Below are 22467 nucleotides of genomic sequence, written 5' to 3'. Positions count from 1 at the left end.
AGATGTGGTGGGGGGGGGTGCAGTACGGGTCACCTCCAGTCACATGGTTGGTTCCCCTGGCAACCAGTCCCCATCCTTAGGTGCTTTCTGGAACTTACTTTACTGGCATGAACTCAGTGGCTAGAAAGGTTTGTTATGAATAATAAGGTACCTTATCATTCTTAGCACTTGGGAAATTCCAAGAATTTGAGGTGCACTGTGCCAGCAATAGGAATGAAGTCCATCTATATATTTCTATTATAAACCACATTATCACAATATCACAATGAAGACTGATTAGATAGCAAGAGTAACCAGATACAGAGGACAGGGAATTGGAGCTAAGCTGACTTGGCAGGATTCTTGCTAAAATTGGACGATGCAGAGAAAAACGAAGAAGTTAGAGGGAGGAATCTTTGTCAATCCTCGAACCTAAAACCAGCACTGAGCACAGAACAGGTACTTAGAAATAGTTGTTTACTGAATGCATATATGCTGAACCAAGGAAGAGAGGTTCACTACTTCCTAAAATGACCAACTCCAGCCTCTTTAAAAACAAAGATTTTGGGGCGCCTGGGTGGCTCAGTGGGTTGCCTTTCGCTCAGGTCATGATCCCAGGGTCCTGGGATCGAGCCCCGCATTGGGCTCTCTGCTTGGCAGGGAGCCTGCTTCCTCCTCTCTCTCTCTCTGCCTGCCTCTCTCCCTACTTGTGATCTCTATGTGTCAAATAAAAAAAAAAATTAAAAAAAAACGAAAAAGCAAAAAAACAAAGATTTTTATTTATTTATTTGACAGAGACAGAGAGAGAGCACAAGCAGGGAGCCTGATGCGGGACTCAATCCCAGGACCCCAGGATCATGACCTGAGCCGAAGGCAGACGCTTAACAGACTGAGTCACTCAGGCGCCCCCAGCTCAGAGATTTGTGACTTTCCTTTACATTTTTCTGACTTCCAGTGAAAGATAGAGTTTACCACGCTCTCTAGTTCATGACATATTATAACCTCATTGGTCTTACTTATTTACTCTCATTTCCCTATCCATACACAGCATATTCTAATATACTCAACATCGTTTTTATTTGCATATTCTCGTATAAGGTACAAAAATTTCATACTTACATGTACATATTCAGTCTTTTACATATTCTCATATAAGGTGCATTGTTGTTTGGATGTCATTTGAATGTATGTAAATGGTTTTGTTTTTTTCCAGCACGTCCCACTTCTGACTTTTTCCGTGGCACTGTGGTTTTAAGATTCATCCATACCTGCATGTGTGCATCCAGACAACAACTTCTAACTGCTAGTTAGAATAGTGCCCTGCAACGTGCCTCTGCCACAGGAGCCCTTCCACCCCCTAGGCGTGGACATCTGAGTTGCCCACAAGTGGCTCCTTAGCAGGGGAGCGCCATGTTGAGAGATGCCTTCGGGCCCGCCAGTGACCTCACAGGGCTGAGCCATGCTCCTCGGTCAACAAGAAACATCGGAGCTCAGTTCTGAGGTGTCCAGCTAGAGCAGAAGTGGCTTCAGATCCTTGAGGGACCTGCAAAGCTGCTTACGATCTGTCCCCATTCGTGGTAGCCATGTAATGTGGCAATGCACGGGACAAATGCTGGTCTCAGTCCTGGCTTTGAAAGGACAATGGGTTCTTTATGCATAATAGGAAGTTTAGGAAGCAAATCCCGGATGTCTGTTTTCCCAAAGGTTGGCCTATGAGTAAACATGGTCTTTGGTCTGATGCAGGGACGGGGTCGGGGTCAGGGCAGCGCATGCTCACAGCAATCCGGAGGGAATGGAATGAAAATGTGTGTGTTTGTGTAAGAGAGAGAGAGAATGAGAGAGTGACTAGGCCAGTATGGAGGGTAGAAGATGGAAAGGTCATAGTGATGGGAGATTGTTCTTTCCTTCTCACCTAGCCATCCTTGCCATGACTTGGGCGTACTGTCACTGGGTCCCAGTTAAAGCTTCGAACCGAAGAGCACACTGAGTAAGCTCTTCTTCTTTTTTTTTTTTTTTTAAAGAATTTATTTATTTATTTGACAGAGAGAGAGATCACAAGTAGGCAGAGAGGCAGGCAGAGAGAGAGGAGGAAGCAGGCTCCCCGCTGAGCAGAGAGCCCGATGTGGGGCTCGACCCCAGGACCCTGAGATCATGACCTGAGCTGAAGGCAGAGGCTTAAACCACTGAGCCACCCAGGCGCCCCGAGTAAGCTCTTCTTCTAATTGAACGGGGTTGACTCCTGGACACGCTTCCTGTATTTTAGGAGACTTTGTTTTCGATTTGGGGAAACAATCACTTTCATGCAGCAGGTCTTTTCTTCATCAATGTGCCGGTCCATCTGATGCTGCAAAAAGACTTAGGCCTCTGGGGATGATCTTCCGCCACTTGACATCCTCCTTGAGGCTGGCCAGGCTGGCTCTGGCTTCAGGTGGCTCTGCGTTGGAGATGGTGAGGCGGTGGGGGAACCACATGAAGGAATTGTGGAATTCTAGGCATTTCCTCCTGCAGTGCCAGGATCCACAGGTAAAGTGTAGAAGGGACAGGTAGAAGGGACAGATTGAATCCAAGAGAGATTCTGGGAATCCGCAGTTTTTCCTCTCTTAACTCTTTCTATAATCCTGTAATCTTTCTGTAATCCTGCCAGTAAGGGAAGTAGAGTGGTTCCCGGGTTGCCTCGATGCAGGGGGCAGAGGCAATTTGACATCAAGCATGACAGGTTCATGGAGGCTTGGGGCTAGCTGTTCCTGGAAGGGTGGGACTCGTACCCATTTTGCTCACCTCTGTACCACGGCAGCTAATATAATGCCTACATAGACTATATTATGGCCTGCAAGGCTTTACACCTTCTGGTCCCTTCCATTCTCTCTATTGCTTGAGATACTCTGCTCTAACTGTCCTTTCTGTCACTCTAACATGACCAGCTTATTCCTACTTCTGCCTCAGGGCCTTTGCACCCTCTGTAGTCCCTTCCTGGGGCTTTCCCCCCCCAGATCTTTAAATGACTGGTATTTTAAAGTCCCAGCTCTAACATCACCTTCTCAGAGAAGCCTTTCTGTGCAATCCTAGCTAAGGGGCCACCTCTTCACTTCCCTGCCCCAACAACCCTAGCCATTCCCTACCCCATTACAGCATTTGACATTATGCCAAATTCTATTTATATAATTGTTTGGATATTTGTTGCCATCTCTCCCTCTGGACAACATGCCCGAAGGAAGCAGGGACTCTGCCTAGCTCATCATTGTTGCCCCAGGGCCTACATCGTGCTGTGTAGAAAGTACATGCTTCATCAGAGTTGGTCAAATCAATCGATGAGTGAACAATGTCATGAGAGAATAAGCCAGCTGAAGGGATGCAGTGCAGGAGAAAAGAATCAAGACTGGGGAATGGAAACACTGGGTTCAGAGTCTTTGCACCCTACATGGGATGCACGGATTCTGCAACAGCCCCCTAATCTCCTTGAGCCTCAGTTTTCCAATCATTAAAATGGGGACAACCCTACATTCACCCTGTGCCTCACCACACTGTGAGTGAAGAATGGATGCCAAAGCTCCCCATCAGATATGAATCACTGTCCCGTGTTAGGTGCTTCTGCTGTGCTCAGTGGGGACTTGCATCTCTAGCTGGAGCATAGAGGAAACTGCATGGTTTGGCCGCCTTGTTGGTGTTTCTCATCAAGCGGCTCCCATGTGTTTTCTGAGCACTTTTTGATGCCCGGAACTCCTAGGGACAGAGTTCTGCAGAGGAGGGCAGGGGCCTGGTCCTTGATTTAATTGGAGAGTGATTAGTGATCCATGCTGGCTAGTCCGTTATTAGTGAAAAGTTTAATGAGCTGAAATGGAGCAAAGCTGAAAAAAAATCCATTAACCGTAATCATATTTACACTTCTATTGTCAGCCATGCTATTTGTTGGTTTAAAACAAGCTCATTTTAATTTATTGCAGTCATTATTTCTGTCTAGGAGAGATAAAGAACCTGAGTTTCATAAAAATGCGTGCAATGATTACCGTTGAAGGGGACCCCTGCCCATGCTTGGGAGACGCTTTTCAGAACAAGTGATTCCCAGCACGGTCGAATTTTTACTCATTCGAAGGAAGAGGCAGCCCTGACTCTAGAGTGAAGAAGACCCCAGAACTTTGTTTGCCAAGGGACTTCTTTTTTAGTCTTAACTGCTAATCAAACATACCAGGAATGTGAGTCCTTTGGGAGATAAGACTTGAATAATCAAGAAAAGTGAGTAGAACAGGGCTCCAGCTCTCAGGCTGGGATGTGTATGGCATCTTCTGGGCACGGTGAGGAAGCCGGCCTGCCTTGAGGGGGTTTGTGCGCAGCAGTAGCAGGAGGGGCTGCTGGGGGCGGGAGGCGGAGGCATTGAGGGCCAAAGTGAGGAGGGGTGTTGTTGATGGTGTTTTTCAAATATGGCTGCAGCAACACATCCTTCTGGCACGCTCTTCTTAAAAACCTGACCTTGGCACCCATCCCATTGAGTAGTGGGGTCTACATCCCTTCCCTTTGAAACCAGGCAGAGCTTTGTGACTGCCTTGACCTCTAGAGCATGGAGGAAGTGGTGTCATTTGCATTCTGAGGCTAGATCATACAAACTCCATGCATTTCCGTTTTTCTCTCTTGGAATACTTTCTCCTGGAACCCAGGCGCCATGCTCCCAAGAGGGCCCAACTCCCCCAGGTTGAGAGACCACACAAAGAGGACGTGTACCGGTGTTCTGGCAATCACCCCGCTGAAGATGCCACTGCTGGCCAGCCTCCATCATGACGTCTAAGTGAAGACAACCCCAAGTACACTGGCCCCCAGCTGCTCAGTCACCCCCATTTTCATGTCTCCTCAGGTAAGGCCCCAGAGACAGCAATCATCTTTGCTCTTCCACTCGTGATGGTTCTCAAAGATTTATATTTTCTTGAATAAAGATAACATTGCCATCCTTCTCTACAGATGAGAGGACTAGAGACTCAGTGAGACTAGCAAGTCCAAGGCCCTAAAACCCCTTGTACTTGTCCCACTGCCCTTCCCACCTCTTGCCCTTCCCTGAGAGATGAGGAAACTGACCAGAGTCTTGAGGCCTTGTTCAGAGTCCCTGGGGCAAGTAGACATCATCTAGTGACTGAGAACTCTTTCCCTGTCACCACCCTGCTGGGCACCCTGGGGCTTCCAGGGGCATGGCCCTTTCTGGTTGACAGCAATTAACCTGGTGCTCGAGGTCCCACATGACCGCAGTCACGTCACAGCTTGTCCAGACTACCAAGGCCAGAGCCTCGCCATTTTGTAAGGACCGTCCCACTTGCCACCTCCTCGAAAAAACCTTCTCTGATATCCCCACCACTAATAACTGCTCTCTCGTTGAGCTCTAATAATAGTTCATAACTCTATCTCTATCTCTATCTATCTAACTCTAATAATCTTACTCTATCTCTATCTAACTCTAATAATGGTTCATAACTCTATCACAATGTATTATATGAAGGTAACTCCACTTATGTGGCTGGTGATTCATGCTGGTGGCTGGTGATTCATGATGACCCATGCTGTCAGCTGGGTCTTCAGGTGACCTGTGGCTAGAACACCTGTAAATGTCCCCTTGGTGTAGTTTCTCCACCTTAGCCATTTCTAATAAATAAATATTCCTGAGCAAGAAATGTCCCTGCAGGTTCAACTAATCAGCGGCAGAGTGGGTGCGCCTGAGGGGAGAGAAACAGGCTCTGTGTGTGTGTGTGTGTGTGTGTGTGTGTGTGTGTGTGTGTGTTTGGGGCTGAGGAGGGAGGGAGGAAAAAATCTGGATGACCTTTAGTTTCCCTCCCAGCCCCGTGATTCTGGATTTTCTTCTGGAATGCTTGCTTCTCAGGACCTACCCTGGTAGCAGGATTTTTGCCAATACATCTGGACAGACAGTGAACAATTAGGGCCAGAGTAGTTGTGAACAGAGCTGTTAGGACCGTCCAGTGAATGTTGGCTGAGCACCAGCTGTGTGCCCAGCACAATGCTGGGTCAGGACTGCGTGCAGACCCAGCCAAGGCCAGGTGTATCTAATATGGTCTTTAGAGGAGAACAACTCCTGTGCTGATGGGTCCAGTGAGGGGCTTGTGGTCAGAAGGCCTAGGGCAGAGCTCGGCTCAGCCACTCCCTTCGGTGAGCGTTCTGTGAGCATCTACTCTGTGCTGTCCTTGGTCTGGGCTGCAAGGCACCATCCCCTATAAGGGGACTGAGTAAGACCCAATGCCCTTGGAGGAGTTTGCATATAACTTGGACGTTTATGTAACCTCTCTTGGGCCCACTTTTCTTGTCTGTAAAAACTGAGCAAATGTGGAAACCTTGAACACGTGGGCACAGGACCCTCCGCGTGTTCTGGCTGAAACCAAACGTTCCCAGCTACCCCCTTCAGACCCTCGCTCGGCGGACTTCCCTTCCTTAGTAGGGTGGCCAAACAGACTTTCACGGCTTCAGGAGATCAAGAGTTGTTAGGATTATCACCGAGCCTGGCTGGCAACACTGAAAGAACTAAAAACAAATGAGCTTCCAGAATTAAGGGATTAAGAAGAAAAAAAAAGACCCAAATTCAGAGTGTGACAGAGAGTTTGCAGTGAAGGGAAATATTTCCCTGAGAAAGGGAAAGGAATGAATAAGAACTAGTCAGATTCCTTCCTCAACTCTTTTGTTTTTTTTCTCAAGAAGCTCAAATCACTTGCCAGCTCCTTCTGGGGTGGGCTCTCCCCTGTTCCGTGGTGGGCATTGGTCAGACAGGAGGAGGATGAGGGAGACTCGGCAGTGGCTGGAAGCTCCATGGGACAGTGGCAAGAGTGCTGGGAAGACCCAGGGAGTTGGGGTACCTGTGTTGGAGACCCATCTGTGGATTCCTCACTTTCTCTCAGAGTGTCAGGTTTCTCCTCACATCCGTGACATGAGGGGGTCAGTGGCAGGGGTCACCCTGGCCCTATCCCCTACCACGACATCAGGCCCTACATTTACCTCAACGTCCCTCTCCAAAACAGTGCTTCTCTGTGAGCCGCTCCAACGGATGCCTTCTCTCTAAAAATGCTTCTTCCAGATGTGGTATATAATGGAACATTCCTCAGCCATCAAAACAAATGAAACCTTGCCATTGCAGCGACATGGATGGAACCAGAGGGTGTTAGGCTACCGAAATAAGTCAGAGAAACGCAATTATCGTATGATTTCACTCATTCGTGGAATTTAAGAAACAAAACAGAAGATCATGGGGGAAGGGAAGAAAAAAAAAGAAGAAATCAGAGAGGGAGACAAACCATAAGAGACTCTTTTTTTTTTTTTTAAGATTTTATTTATTCATTTGACAGACAGAGATCACAAGTAGGCAGAGAGGCAGGCAGAGAGAGAGAGAGGAGGAAGCAGGCTCCCTGCTGAGCAGAGAGCCTGATGTAGGGCTCCATCCCAGGATCCTGAGATCATGACCTGAGCCAAAGGCAGAGGCTTAATCCACTGAGCCACCCAGGCGCCCCCATAAGAGACTCTTAACTACAGGAAATACACTGAGAGATGCTGGAGGGGAGGAGGTGGGGGGATGGGGTCACTGGGCGCTGGGCATTGAGGAGGGCACTTGACGTGATGAGTGCTGGGTGTTATACGTAATGGATGAATCACTGAATTCTATCTCTGAAACTAATAATATGCTATATGTTAATTCATTGACTTAAAATAAATTTTTAAAATTGAAAAAATAAAAATGCTTCCTTCTCTTCTCTCAGCCAGCCCTCCTTCCCGAGGGTCCCAATACCAGAACCCAAAGTCACCTGAGGGATACTTCAGTGCTGTTCCCTCATGCCAAGCTGCTCAGCGGACCCACCAGGCTCTTTTTCACTATCAAAGCCTGGGCTCACCCTGAGCGACTAATCCAGTGTCTTCTAAAGGCTCCCCTGGTGGCCCAAGTGTGCCCCCACGGTCAAAATTTTTCTGTCTCATATAGACTCAAGTGATCTCCTTCCATTACAAAAATAAACTCATGGCCCCTCCAAAACCATTCTGACCAACATCTCCTGGGGTGGGTTTGTTTTTTCTTTCTTTTCATTTAAAAATTTTGGACCTAGGTCCAGAAGACTGAGTTAATGATATTCCTCAATTCATGGACATTCTCAAAACTGGCCCCTGGAAGGCCTCTCTTTTTCCAGACCAAAGGCGATTCTTTCCATACTCCCATCCATTCCATTTCTTTACCCATAGACCACCATTTTAATGCCTTTAGGGTTATCTTTTTATTTGAACATATTCTTGCAAAAAGTGTGTTCTTTTGTACCCATGAGCTTTTCATAAGGTAAATGACATATATGACCCATTCCCTGTCGGCAGCTTGGGCTCCTGACACTTCACAGGTATATTTTTGCACAGATTGCCCAGTCTCCTGCTGGGTTCTTCCCTGAACTCGCCATTCCCCTTTCTGAGAGAGATGAGACAGATCTTCCATGGGATGGGGGAGACAGGTTTCCAGGTTCAAAAATGTTGCAGAATCCATATCCTCCCATCTATTACCCTTGTCCTGGAGCACAGGGATGCGGGCGTAGGAATGCCCTATTTCCCACAGATTTCTGGACTAGACCGTATACCCAGAACACGGGCCCTTGTGTCCAAGTCCTGGGACGTGGCAGTCCGCGTGGCAGCATCAGACGCGCCCACCTTCTGTGTCCCATTGGTCCTGGTTTCGCAAGGGCTGATGTGGTGTTCTGAGTTCCCGGTCACTGGGGAGAACAAACTAGCTCCCTGTTCTCTATGCTCTGAGGACCCTGGGCAGCTGCCCATCAGAGTGTTTGTGTAGGGCCAGGCTGGGGCCGATGCCCCCTGTCCCAAGGGCCAGGACCGAGGGGATCTCTTCACGGTGCCGCCGGTGGTGCCTGGTGATGAGATCCAGCACTGAGCCGTGGTTCGGACCCTCTGACTTGATCTTGAATGGACTGCATTCTTCTGCCACTCGTGGGCAGATTCTGGCTTGGGGCATGTTTTGTGGAGCTGGCTGTCTCATTCATCCCAGCCTGCTGGCTTTGGGATCCAGCCAGATCAGTTTTATGGCCAACAGAGCAAACAGTTACATTAAGCTGGAGCAAATGGATTATCTTGGGTCTTTTTATGTAAATCAAAACCAAAATATTTCTGTATTCATTTCAGTAGTGAGGTATATGGGCAGAAGGGCAGTGTGTTAGGTCCAGACTGGAGGCTGAAGCTGAGGTCAAAGGGATTTACTTTGCTCGGGGTGATGCAGTGTCCTGTGCCCCAAGGGCAGCAGCCTTTGGGCCCTATTTGATCACCCACAGGTCTGTTGGTCCTCTTCGGTGCAAATTATCAGATGCTCTTTAGGACAGTAGCAGCCTTCTCTGCTGGGCTGTGCTGAGCATAGACAACAGAACGTGGAGCGTCTCACCCTGTGTTTTGTCCTGGACTTGTTGACGAGTAGCTGTGTGAACTAGGACAGAATATTTCAATTTTTGTGCTTCATTTTCCAACTCTGGGAAAAAAGGGGATACACCGATAGCTTACAACACATGCATCAAGGATCTTGAAAGAGGAACACCTTTTAACCCAGTGATCTGACTTCTGGGCACTTATCTTGCAAAACTAATCCAAAATGCATAAAAAGCTTTATGCTCAAAAATGTTCATGTGGTGGTTACATATTGTGTTTGAAAAGACTTTTTAATAGCATGGGGAAATGCTTATACTATGCTGAGTAAAAAAAAGAAAGCGATACTTTAAAACAGCATTCAAAATCACAGAGTATGATCTCAACTGTGCAGAAAGAATTGGTTCAAAAAAAAAAAGAAGGAAAGAAATAAAAATGACCAGGGTTGCTCAGGTGGCGGGGTTCTGGAGAATTTTTTTGTTCCTTATTCTTTTCTGTGCTTTCCCAAATGATTGCAACCCATATATCTGTGACTTTTATAAATAGGAAAAGAAATCCTTAAATTTTCAAGCATTGGAAATGAAACATTCAAAACCTAGCCTGCTTTATAATTTTCTAAGCATTTTCTTCAACATCTATTAATGGATCTAGTAACAGCTCCAAGAACTAGTAATGAACTTGGATGCTACTTACAGATTAAGATGCTGGGGCAAAGGAGGTGAAGGGATGGTTCCAAATTGTGAGCAGAAGGTCCAGCCAGGGGACTGAGCTCCGGCTTCAGTGACCTGGCTTCTGCCATTCATGCACCCTCACTCTTGGAGCCACAAAGGCAAGACTAAATCAGGGTGGTTCGTCTTAACCTTGGTAGTTAACCAAGGTATGAATTGGTACGCAGCCTGACACGTAGCTCGGTGGGACTGAGCTCCCAGTGCAGGCAGATGGGAGCCTGAAGTTCCTGACCCACCACCTTTCCTTCAGTCAATGACATTGGTGTTTCCAGGTGCCTTAACCACTTCTTCCAGCTCATTTGAACATGTTCATATAACTATGCAGCCTCCAAAATATGTCCTTGGGCCAGTGCCATCTTCTTCCTGTTCCAGAAACCCAAATGAAGCATCTCCATTATCCATACTTAGCAGGCATTCCCCTCTCTGCCAGGGACAACTGAGATGTCTTGCTGGGCATTCCTGCATGTTCTGGTAGGAAGAAGCATATACCTCGTCAGTGCTCAGTTTGGGGACCAAAGCCCATATAAAAACTTCTTTCCATGGATTCCTTGGAACCCAAGTGCTCCATGGTACTACAAATAAATCCTTACACTATTTCCAAATTTTTAAAACTGTAACAAGACTATAAAAGTGACCAAAATATCCATTTTCTTTGCCTTTGGTGGAAAATAGATCTACGTAGTAGTAGTATGGAGACATGGGTTGAATTCATGGCAGCAAACATTTACTGAGTACCCACTATATTAGACAAGGCTGACTTGAAGATTATATGCTCACTTGTCATTGATTCATTAGTACACAGGCAAACAAGGCATGGCATTCCAGCAGGCAATATGGTTCAAACAGTATACTCTATAAGGGGAATAAAATAGTGACATTTAAAAGAAGAGGTTAAAAACCCTGGTCTGTAGAGGTAGTTCTTTGTATATGACCAAGAGAAGCTTGTTTAAAAAATGAAAAACATTTTATTCACCTTTTCCCCTTTGCTAGAAGAGACAGCTTGCAGCCTCCCAGAGAACAGTCTGTTTCCTGGACATGTTTCAGAAATGTTCATTTCATCCAGTCTTGGGGCACAGGGAAAGGGTTTGTTTCTAGGAGACAGTGCCTACTTCCCACAGGCAGCATCGAGGAAGGGCTGGGGGTTGTCACCCAATGCCTTCTGGCTTGCTCGCTGACTGCCTTCTGGCCAGGCCATGGGAAGTTTCTGAGATCCCTAGTTATGCCTGATCGATGGGGAAGCTTAAGTGGCTGCATTTAAGGCTGCAAACATTAGCAGAGGACCCTTGCCCTGCCGAAGGACGAGTGATTCATGTACTCCATGGGTTGGACGGTGCCAGCCATGGAAAGCTCATCAGGGTTTAATTAGGCACATTCTTTACTGACAGGAGGGGCAGGCCACTGGTGCTTAAGAGTAAGATGCTCTTGGGTTTGGGGCTGCATTTTGAACTCATTCTCTTTTTCCTGGGAGATCCCAGTGTCTCTTTGACCTTGTGAACCCTTGTGGCGTGCCTCAGAAGCATCCCTGGAGAATCGGATTCAGTGGGTCTGGGACGGCCATCTTCCTTTTTGTTGTTGTCCACAGATGACCCTGAATTGCTGCAAAGCCTGAGAACCACTGACTCAGGTAGACCTATGGTTCTCGGGGCGGTAGTCTCTCTTGAGCACTCTGGAGCCTCACTCAGCATCTGTAAGAGGCTGTCTTCTGGGCATCTCTGTCTGGGACGTCCTCCCGACATCTCAGACCCCAAGTAGAAGAGGTTTGAGGATCATCTCAGTGGCTGAACTCAACAAATTCCATTTACTCTTTCTTCCAAAATATACCTCAGGTCAGTCACTTCCTGTAAGGAAAATGCTGGCTTTTGTCAACCAAATCTGGCTGTCCCTAGATGGAGAAGCCATTTCTCTGATTCCTGAGTTTCCCCTTTTGCTTGAGAATTTCTCTCTAACCATTGCTCCCATCCCATAGTACTCTGGACGCAACCTGATATTCTTCCGGCATAAACTCATGCCTCTTCCCTTACTTTTCTCCAGCGGAGACAAAGCTGGACTCTGACAAGATTTGGGTCATGAGAGACTCAGTGATAACAGAAAGGAAGTGAACGCAGGGCACAAGGAGACACGGGGTGGGCTTTTCTCTTTGAAGCCTGGGGGCCCCGTCTCCTCCTGGCCTCCCCTTCTGCGTCCCACTGGTGGGCATTATCTCAGCACTTGACAAGCAGAGTACGTGCCTAGTCAGTCCCCTTGATTCCCCAAGCCCCCGTCCAGACGACTGGAGCAAGCGTCTCCTATTTATATGCTTTGTTCCTGCTTCTTGTCAGGATACGCATCTCTTCCTCAAGTAACTGGCACCGGAAACCACACTCACAGGAGACCAAGTCCACTCCCGGGCCATGGTCTTGCAGATGTCAGCAGTGGAATCAAACCAAAGTGTGACCCAGTGACGTTGGTTTTCACGATGCATGTTCATCACACCTCTGGCCAGCCCCATTGTCACCTTTAAGAACTGTTCTGGCCCTCTTCAGCTCTTGCCAGCCTCTCCGGAAGGCTCCCATACAATCCTTGACCACAGGCCTCCCCACTGTTGTGGGTCCCTAGTCATAATACTACAGATACTGAAACTTAGGATTTCTTAACAATCTGTTCTCGGGGCATTTTTCCACTGTTAAAAATTACCGAGGACCCCAAAGAGATTTTGTTTGAGTTATAACTGTCAATATTTGTGGTGTTAGAAATTAAAACAGAGGGATTTGAAAATATTTATTTACTAATACACTTTAAAATAACAACGATGGGGGCACCTAGTTGGCTCAGTCGTTGAGCATCTGCCTTCGGCTCGAGTCATGATCCCAGGGTCCTGGGATCAAGCCTCGCATCGGACTCCCTGCTCGGTGGGAAGTCTACTCCTCCCTCTCCCACTCCCCCTGCTTGTGTTCCCTGTCTCGCTGTCTCTCTCTCTCAAATAAATAAGTAAAATCTTTTAAAAAATAAAATAACACTAATAAACATGTCAATATAAGTAACAATTTTTATAAAAAGTTTTTATATTTCCCAAAACAAAAATGTTACTGAGGGATGCCTGGTGGCTCAGTCAGTTAAGCGTCTGCCTTTGGCTCAGGTCATGATCTCAGAGTCCTGGGATCGAGCCCCTCATCAGGCTCCCTGTTCAGTGGAGAGTCTGCTTCTCCCTCTCTCTCTGGCTGTCCACCCCTCCTGTGCTCTCTCTTATTCTGTCTCAAATAAATTAAAAAAATTTTTTTAGGTATTCAAAAAAATGTTACTGAGAAGTGTGGCATTGTTTTATATTTTTTCAAATTACTTTAATGTTTAGGGGAAGCATTGAAGCTGGAGTCTCATAGCTGCTCCTGCATTCAATCTGTTGTATTACATTGTTTGTTTGACATGTGTGTAGGAAATCTGGCCATACCCATACATGTAGCTGAAGAAGGAAGGAGTATTTAATAGGTTTCTTAGATAATTCTGGGTGTTCTTTTTTCATACTACATTTCAACTCAAGAAGTGGTAATTTCTTAAAGTTTCCTTACAATGTGACATCTGAAACCATATCAGTGAACTTTTTGCATTCTTTTGTTTTTTTTAAGATGTACTTATTCATTTTAGAGAGAGAGACAGAGGGAGGGAGAGAGAGATAGCATGAGTGGGAAGGACAGAGGGAAAGGGAGAGAAAACCCCAAGCGGATTCCACACTGAGCTTGGAGCCCGACTCAGGGCTTGATCTCAGGATCTTGAAATCATAACCGGAGCCCAAACCAAGGGTCAGACGCTCAACTGACTGAGCCACTCAGGCACCTTGAGCTTTGGCATTCTTACGTTAAAATTCTTCCTTTACCTTGCACATTGAATACATCTTTTTCTAATACAGTCCATGGGTCATTTGAAACATATTGGTTCACTTTCTCCAAATAGCAACATATTTCATTATTCAATATTGAAAACTCATTCTTGTTAATGTCACCATTGGACTATCATTGGCCAAGGCTTTAAATATTGGAAAGCTGTCAAACTCACAATAGCAGAAACAGTTTTTCCAAAATTCGAATTCTCACTTGAAAGCTTGGATTCTGGGCACCTGTGTGGCTCAGTTGGTGAAGATCTGCCTTTGGCCTCTGTCATGATTCCAGGGTTCTGGGATCAAGCCCCGTGTCAGGCTCCCTGCTCAGCGGGGAGCCTGCTTCTTCCTCTCCCTCTGCCTGCTATTCCCCCTGCCTGCGCTCACTCTCTCTGTGTCAAATAAATAAATTAAAAAAAAAACAACAACAACACTTTTTTTTTTAAAAAAGAAAGCTCAGACTCTGTCATTAGCAATGAACACCGTCCATCATTTCCCCCTGAAGATTCATTTTTGAAAAAGGAGCTGTTAAAACCCACTTCTGAATAACCAGAGCTTGTCAGTTGTTTCCTTCACATAAAAACACGTTTTCTGAAGGAGTGACTAGGACAGCTCTCTGTTCTCAGTCCCACAACTGGCTCTTCCTGGAGATGGTGTGGCCCTTCCGAACGCGGCAGAAGTGGTTACCACACTTACTGGCTCATCACACACAGTGTTAAGACAGTGTGTTACCCAGGTTGAGATTTAATAGAGTTGATAACTTCATTGTTTCCTCACAGACCATTAGGCCATCTTAAGTGAAACCAGTTTTCAAAAAAAAAAATTTTATTTACAGTAAGTGCGTGAGAGTGGAGAGTATAATGCTGCCCAATGTGGTGTAGTGTTGCTATCTTGATCTCGGTTAAGGAGACAACAGTTTTACTCACTGTTGCTTTTGTACTATAGCTGCCAAAAAAAAAAAAAAAAATCAACAGAGAGAGAAAAGGCAATGAACATCTTCGTACCGTTATGAAAAGAGTTGTGACCTCACGTCACCCCTGAAAGGGTCTTGCTGACCCTAGGGATCCTTCATTACACACTCTGAGAACAGCAGAACGATTGCACAAACTCTCAGTGGTTTCCACTTCCTGCAGGCTGAAGACCGGCGTGACCAGAAGTAGCATTTTATGAACTTCAATCTTCCACTCATTCTTCTGGAGGAAGATAGAGATGATTTCTGAGGAAGGACAGCAGCAAGCCTGAGTGCTATCTGTGGGGAGAACTTTATGAGTTGTCCCACCAAGCCTAGTGGGGATCGATGGAGCCTGGGGAGGCTGCTGCGGGGGAAGGTTGAGGTTGGCCGGACAGCAGTCACCCCCAGGCCACCCCAAGCTTATGCAGATCTTGCGGAAAGTCTGCAGTGCTTTGCTTGAATTCTGAAGCTGTGCGAGCTGCCAGTTCCAACAGTGACCTTGTTACAACCGACTGCTGGAGGGAGGCGGATGTCCTCCAGGGAGATCATCAGGTTGAGAGTGACTGCCCAGCAGCACCCTGAGGCTGGCAGAAAGGAAGTGTGATTTGGGGTCTGCAGAGGGGCGATGACATTTAGAGAGGGAAAGTGAATGGGTGAGAGTGGTGGAGTGGTGAATAGTTGTGAACTAGCTTCATAGATTCAGAGACTTTCAGGGCCACAGGAGAAGTTAGAGATGGTCCAGACAAAATGAGTTGGAAGGAGTGGAAAGGTGGCTCAGGATTCGTGGGCTGCTACAGCACATGAGACTCCCCCCTCCCCAGGCAGCCAAGCTGCTCCCTGTACCACCCCGTAAAGGTGGCTTCACGCCCCATCTCACATCGCTTAGTGGGACCACCTCCCCAAAAGGAAGCCAGCGATTCCATGTACCATTGGTCTACTGACAATGTTTTCAGTGAGGTTAGCTGGAAGACTCCAAGTCACAGGGTGTTAGTCAGGGGACCTGACAGGTGGTCTTAGCAGCTGGAGGAGGTCCAAGGTTATGTCCTTGGAAACTCTAGGTCATTTTTCCAGAGTCAGGAAATGACCCTCGAGTGGGAAAGATTCTGAATGGCTAGGAATTGACCCTTCCCACATACCTATTTTTTTTTAAGATTTTATTGTTTGATAGAGAGAGAACAAGCAAGGGGAGCAGCAGGCAGAGGGAAAGGGATAAGCAGACTCCCTGCTGAGCAGAGAGCCCCATGCAGGACTTGATTCCAGGACCCTGGGACCACGACAGGAGCCAAAGGCAGACACTTAACCGACTGGGCCACCCAGGTGCCCCATTTTTTTTTCTTGCCACAGGTTTAGTTGTACAAACAGCACAGGAGGCCACCAGCCCCATGCTAGAAGCCCAAGGGTCACACCAGTCCCTCTGTCCTCACACTGGCAGACAGAAGCCTCTACACTGGAGCCTTTGTGGGGGGTCTGGGCACCTTTGTGAGCCAGGGCCGCAGCAGGAGCTGGAGCCAGAGCTGGAGCTCCAGCTTGAGCCTCGGTTTGAGCCTTGGCCTTGGCCTTTGGCCAGCAGAGCCCGAGACCCTCAACAATGTGGCCACAAGTATGTTTCCCAAGTTTGGGGTGAGCGATGTAGGCAAGTTGATTGAGCTTGTGGCTCTGTCCTTTGGGGTCTTGGGCTTGACCTCCTCGGGCTTGACAGGCCTTGATAAGCCTTAGCACATGCACTCAGGGCCTTGGTGTTGCTGGCCTGTGTCTTCTTCAGGCCCTTCTTGTGCTTCTTGGCAAAGCACATGTTCCTCAGGGGACAAATATGCTTCTCTGATGTCCATTTTCACGTCTGGTTCCTGTAACAATCCTGGGAGACACGTGAGACATAGGTTATCATCCCCATTTTACAGATGAAGAAGATGAGTCCCAGAGAAGGTACATGGCTTGTCACAATCCCATCAGTGATTGTGATTGTGTTCAAGCAGGGACTTGAACTCAGACCTCAAGGCTCACAGTCCGAGGCTCTGTCCAGGAGCCTGTGCTTCTTCCCCTCGGTGTTGCCCATTGGACTGTGGTACTTACACAAGTGAGGCAGTCGTGGCAACCCCAAAGTAGCGATGCACACAGCACATCTCTCTCAGCCTCCTCAGCCAACCTGGAATGGCTCCTGCATAGACAAAGCAAGGCACGTGGACACACTGGGACTGGAACCCGATGGCGGTGATAGGACTTTCTTGTCTGGCTGTTCATCACACATGATTAAAATCCACAGAGGCCACTGACTTTCCGTTTCACACTGGGATTCTCTGGTGTGAAGGGAAGGGTGCTGGATCTGAAGACAGAAGAGCAGGGTTTCCATTCCCCTGATATTTGGCAGCGGGTTGGCTTGGACTCCAGGATTTCGTCATCAGCCTTAGTTCTGGCAGCCATGAAATGAGCATTCTATAGCATCTCTCCTAAGCGAGTGCACAGGGTCGTTTCTGAGCATGAAATGACATCATTTTTACAGACATGCCTTGCATACTGTGAATCTCTCTAACAAGGTGGGGGGCACACTCCCAGATAACTAATCTTGCCTGCAACCTCAAACAGGATCCATTCTTTTACTTGTCCGGATGGTACAGATCCTCTGGACAGGTACTGCCCTCTTTAACTAGGGCACCAGGAATTCTAACATTTGGGAAATGTGACACGCAAAACTCCGACCACAGAAAAGAGCTGGTGGTAGATGGAGAGTGGACATGATTCATACCAAATCAGCTCAACTTCCCAGCAGCCCAAGTGGGAGGGTGTAGGTGGGGGGGGGTGACATTTCCTGAGTGACCAGGTTCGAGACCCCACAATTCCCTGTCTCCAGGCTCACACCACCCACGCTGCAATCCCCAAACCATTGTCTAAGCAGCACTGTGTACAGTTTTCTGCCTGTTGGAGTGGTCTGGGCCCTGGAAGGAAGGACCCGGGGTGCTGGCCTTCAAGCTCGGCTCTCCGGCACTCACCAAGACTCACTGTCGTGGCGATGGGGTCCCGCCTCTCCCGGGGTCAGGCTGTGTGGCTGTGTTGTATGCAGTGGCTGTCTATACGGCTGGAAGCATGGGCTCTGAAGCCAGATTGCTTGAGTTGGAGTCCTGCGCTTCTACCTCACTCTTCCTGCCTCCCTTTCCTCATTCTCACAATGGGAGTGATCACGCTACTGTCTTAGCTCAGGCTCCTGTAATGAAATGCCATCAACCGGGTGGGTTATAAACAACAGGGATTTACCTCTCACAGTTCTGGAGACTGGGAGTCCAAGATCATGGTATTGGCAGATTCAGGGTCTAGCGGAGACCCATGTCCTGGTGCCCAGATGGCCATCTTCTCTCTGGTCCCCACATGGCAGCAGGGGCGAGCTAGTGCTCTGGCGTCTCTCTCCTAAGGGCTCATTCGTGTGGCTCAGCTCCTCCTTCAAGCCCTCATCACCTCCCAAAGACCCCACGTCCCAATACCATTCCGGGGGTTTTAGGATTTCAACAGAAGCATTTTAGGGGGACAAAAACATTCAGCCAACACCAAGTATGGACCTCACGGCACTATTTTGAGAAATAAATAAATACGTAAAAGCAGTCAGGACAGTGTCTGGCTCCTATACCAGCACAGGCCTCTGCACAAAACTTGACATTCTCAGAATCGTTATGTGTAGGGGTTGGAACGGGCCCTGGATAATCCCATTTTACAGTGGGAGACACTGAGGTCCTGAGGGGAAAAGCCATTTACCTGGGGTCACCCAGCCGCTAGCCTGGGCTACAAGCTCAGTCTTCTGATCTCATTTGATTCCCTTTTCCTGGTCTGTCCACTGTCTGAGTCAGTCCCATTAGCCACGAATCCAGGTGTGATGTTGATGCTATTGATACCAAGACTTCGGCAAATAAAAGCAGATGTCTTACCATGAAGCTGACTGAGGACTTCTTATTGGCTGTATAATCGGGGCCGGTCTGGATTCCCAATTTCAAAAAGATGCTTGTGCACATTTCAGTTCTGTCCCATAAGACCTTCAACTGCTCTGCTGTCCCCCTCAGTTCAGGCCCTCAGTTTCTGTCCCCTGGATATCTGCTCTAGCCCCTATCACCGAGCAGTGTGCTACAAACTGAGCTCAAGCGTGTGCTCCTCTAAAATCATCTGTGGCTCTAACCTTCCCTACTGATCCCTTTCTTCTGGCACCGCCTCTTCTTGCTTGGGCTGCAAATGATTTTCTAGCCCTCAGTGATCCCACATTGGATATCCCACCGGATATCCCCCACCCAGCCAGCCCCTCGCTGTTTCCTGCACAAACCTTGAACTTCCCTAGGACACTGTGTTTGCTCAGACTCTCCCCTTGACTTAGAATGTGCTCCTCTCCCTTCCAGGCCTGCAGGTGTCCATCCCTCTATCCCAAATGCCATCTTCTTCGTGAAGACTTCTTAGTCAGCCCATGCAATGCCTCCAAGTTCTTTGTGGTGACTCTCTTGTCTCACTGTGTTCTCTGTTGTTCTACACCTATTGGGTACCATGTCCTATTGTCTCCAATGACCTATGGTTGGAGGGTAGGGATCTCATCTTTTCCAACTTGGTAATGGCTGCTGTCTGGGCAGCCGTCTGTATAAAAAGTCTTTGTTAAATGAGCACATTCTTCACAACACTGTTATTGCAAGGGACTCTTTGAATTATCAAGGTTAATAGGAATCATTAAGGCTAATTAATAACTTCTGTATTATTAAGGCTATTTCAGTCTCTGACTGCCTGTCCACAAACCAGAGACCTAGCCCTAGCAGCTCCGTCTTCTCTGAAAGAATTTCCTTCTGGAACTTAAGACTGATGTTAGAGAAAGCACCTTGGGGGGCCAAGACCAGAAGCATTGAGCAGTCTTTCACATTTGCAGTTGGCCTGAAGAAGGCTCTGAGTGGAGGCAGGGGTGAAGGGTTGGAGGTGGATGCCAGCACACAGTTGTCCCCAAACTTGCCCAAGTTGTTGCAGTTACTAAAGAAACTGATTCATCCTCTAAAAACAGCAAGTGTTTTTATAAGTGGGCGGGCGTTCATTGCCATCCAGTCTTTTGGTTCTCCCTGAGCCTGGAATAACCAGCCAGTTGGCTGTTGGCGTGGATACCTGCGATGCTGTCTGGAAGTGAATGCTGTTGATTCTCATGGTTTGGACTTGAAAAAACTGTAATCAACCAGTCCTTTCACTATCCTGAGTGGACTTTTGCCCTCCCCACACAAGTGGTACATAGGACTGGATCATCCTGAATCTTTCCATGGGAGTCAATAAGGGCTCTGTGAGCTCACCCTGGGCTGGACCTTGTAGGGGAAATGCCAGGACAGGATTCTAACCCTCTCAGAGCACACCAGAAAGGCAGAATGCAGGAGGAGAAGGCAACCCGGGGCACCTGGCCCAACCCCTTCTTTCATAGACCTGGCATTTGGCTGGAGCAAGATGGGCAACATACAGACAACTTTTCAGAGTTGTGCATGAGCTGGGGACAGATGGACAGCCACTGCTGGTCTTGGAAGTAGGTCTATAGGGGGCAGGCCCCTGGGTCCAGAACCCTTGCCTTTTTGACCTTGGAGGGCCTTGGCGCATGGCTACAGAGTGTGCCCTGCACAAAGGTACCAGCTGAATGGGGCAAGCAGGGGCTGGCGTCTAGCCCACACTCCATTTACCTTGGCCTGGAATGGCATCTGCCCCTCCATAGGAAGGGCCATCTTTCCTATTATGCATAAAGCCACCTTCTGCCTGACAAGTCTAGTACCAACAAGGCTGCAGCTACTCAAGACATGCCTTTTCTGACTGGTCCTGTCACAGGGGCATGGTTTTCTGAGTTACACCTTTGTGTGAGGACAGTGGTGGCCCCACTGACCTTTCTCTAACTCTTCAACCACCTCTCACCTTCCCCTTGTAGAGATCCTCCATTAGGCCCAAACTGAAGGCCCCAGCACATTCTCCAACTGTGGGCATGGCACATCCCTTTAAGTCCTATACTTCTCTGTAAGTCAATGGGCCTATTGACCTTGGTTTCCACAGCTCCTAGGAGTAACCTGAAATGTGTGAGTGAATGAAGGAGACAGTTGGTAGGTCGCCATATAAATATGACCTCTGTATGGTCCCCCAGTAGTATCCCGTCCACGTTCCCATTCCTTCACACCATGTTCTCGCTCATTGTTGAAGTCCTACTCTTCTTGGCTACTCCCCTCAAGATCTGCTTTCTTGGGAGGCCTTCCCCGAAGGACCAAGGCCACAGATTTCTCCTCCTGGTCTCAGGTACCACAAAGGTGTGATGGAGATATTAGGAATAGCCAACATTCCTGAAGGCCCTAAAATGTGTCAGACTCTGTGGGCAGGATTCCTTTGATTTCTCCCGACACCTGTGAGGTTGTTAATTATCCATTGCCGTGTGACAGATTACCAAAATGATAGCAACTTAAAAGAATGTACCTGCATCATCTCACAGTTTCCGTGGGTTGGGAGTCTGGGCTCAGATCAGCTGAGTCTTTTGCTCAAGGTCTCACAAGGCTGGATTTGAGGTGTCAGCCAGGCTGTGTGCTAGTCTGGAAGCTTGACTGGGGAAGAATCCATTTCCAAGCTTACTCTGGAAGGTGGAATGCATTTACTTGCCTCTGTGGGCATGAGGTTCCTGACTTCCTGCAGTCTGTCAGCTGGAAGCCTCCCTCAACTCACCGAGATGGGCACAGCTTCCGTCCTTAGTCTAGGCTGAGATAGGTGAGATACTTCTGTCAGTCGGCTCCATTTTTCTCTCCCTGAAGCAAGCTTGTCTTAATTAATTGATGTCAGTAAATTATTGGGCGAGCAGCCCTTTGACGTAGTAACTATGAAAGGCTGTGAATTGCTTTGTTCAGTGCCTCTCATACCACTGTGCCTCCTTTACATCTGAATCCATGCTGGTCACTGTTGTTGGCAGTGACCGTGACAATGGCAGAGGAAGGAGGCCCTTCTGCCAGGGAATGGGAAGGAAGCCCAGCCTGCAGGGACAGGGCTCTGGCCAGGTGCTGGCTCTGTAGGGCAGGAGGGAGGAAAGGATGGAAATGGCATAGGGGCACAAGGAACACAAAAGATCTTCAGCTCCCTTTGGGACCACAACGACAAAAGCTTTCCCTCCCTCCCTGGGGCAGAGTGAGAGAGCAGGGCCAACTGTGCATTCATGGTCATCCTGATGCCATCTGCCAGTGTGCCCTTTGTCCTTTCATTTCCTCTTTTACTGTAAGACAACAGTGTGTCACCTAACTTCCCTTTTCCTTCTGGATCGTGTTGGTGAGGCTTTTCTTACCCAGGTTCTTCTGATGAGGGGTCTTCTCTTCTCACACATTCAAATCCTGTGAAGGCTTTTGTCTCTGAGATCATCTTTCCATTTTCCTCTCCTGCTATATTTTTTTCTTTCTGATTTGAGGGTCCAGTTTTGGAAGTTCTTTATCTGGCTAATTGTATCTTCTTCCATTACTTGACTTCCAAAATTTCATCATGCATTGATCTTTTTCCCCCAGATTTCTGGTAGACAGAAAATCCTAGTTTAAAATAACAACCCATCTCACTCTAATATAATCACTATCCACTCAGTACATGATTTATTTTCATGCCCT

Source organism: Meles meles, chromosome 4 (assembly GCF_922984935.1).
Source record: "Meles meles chromosome 4, mMelMel3.1 paternal haplotype, whole genome shotgun sequence".
Taxonomy (NCBI): Eukaryota; Metazoa; Chordata; class Mammalia; order Carnivora; family Mustelidae; genus Meles; species Meles meles.
The sequence above is the reverse complement of the archived record's forward strand: the minus strand, read 5'-3'. Positions refer to the sequence as shown.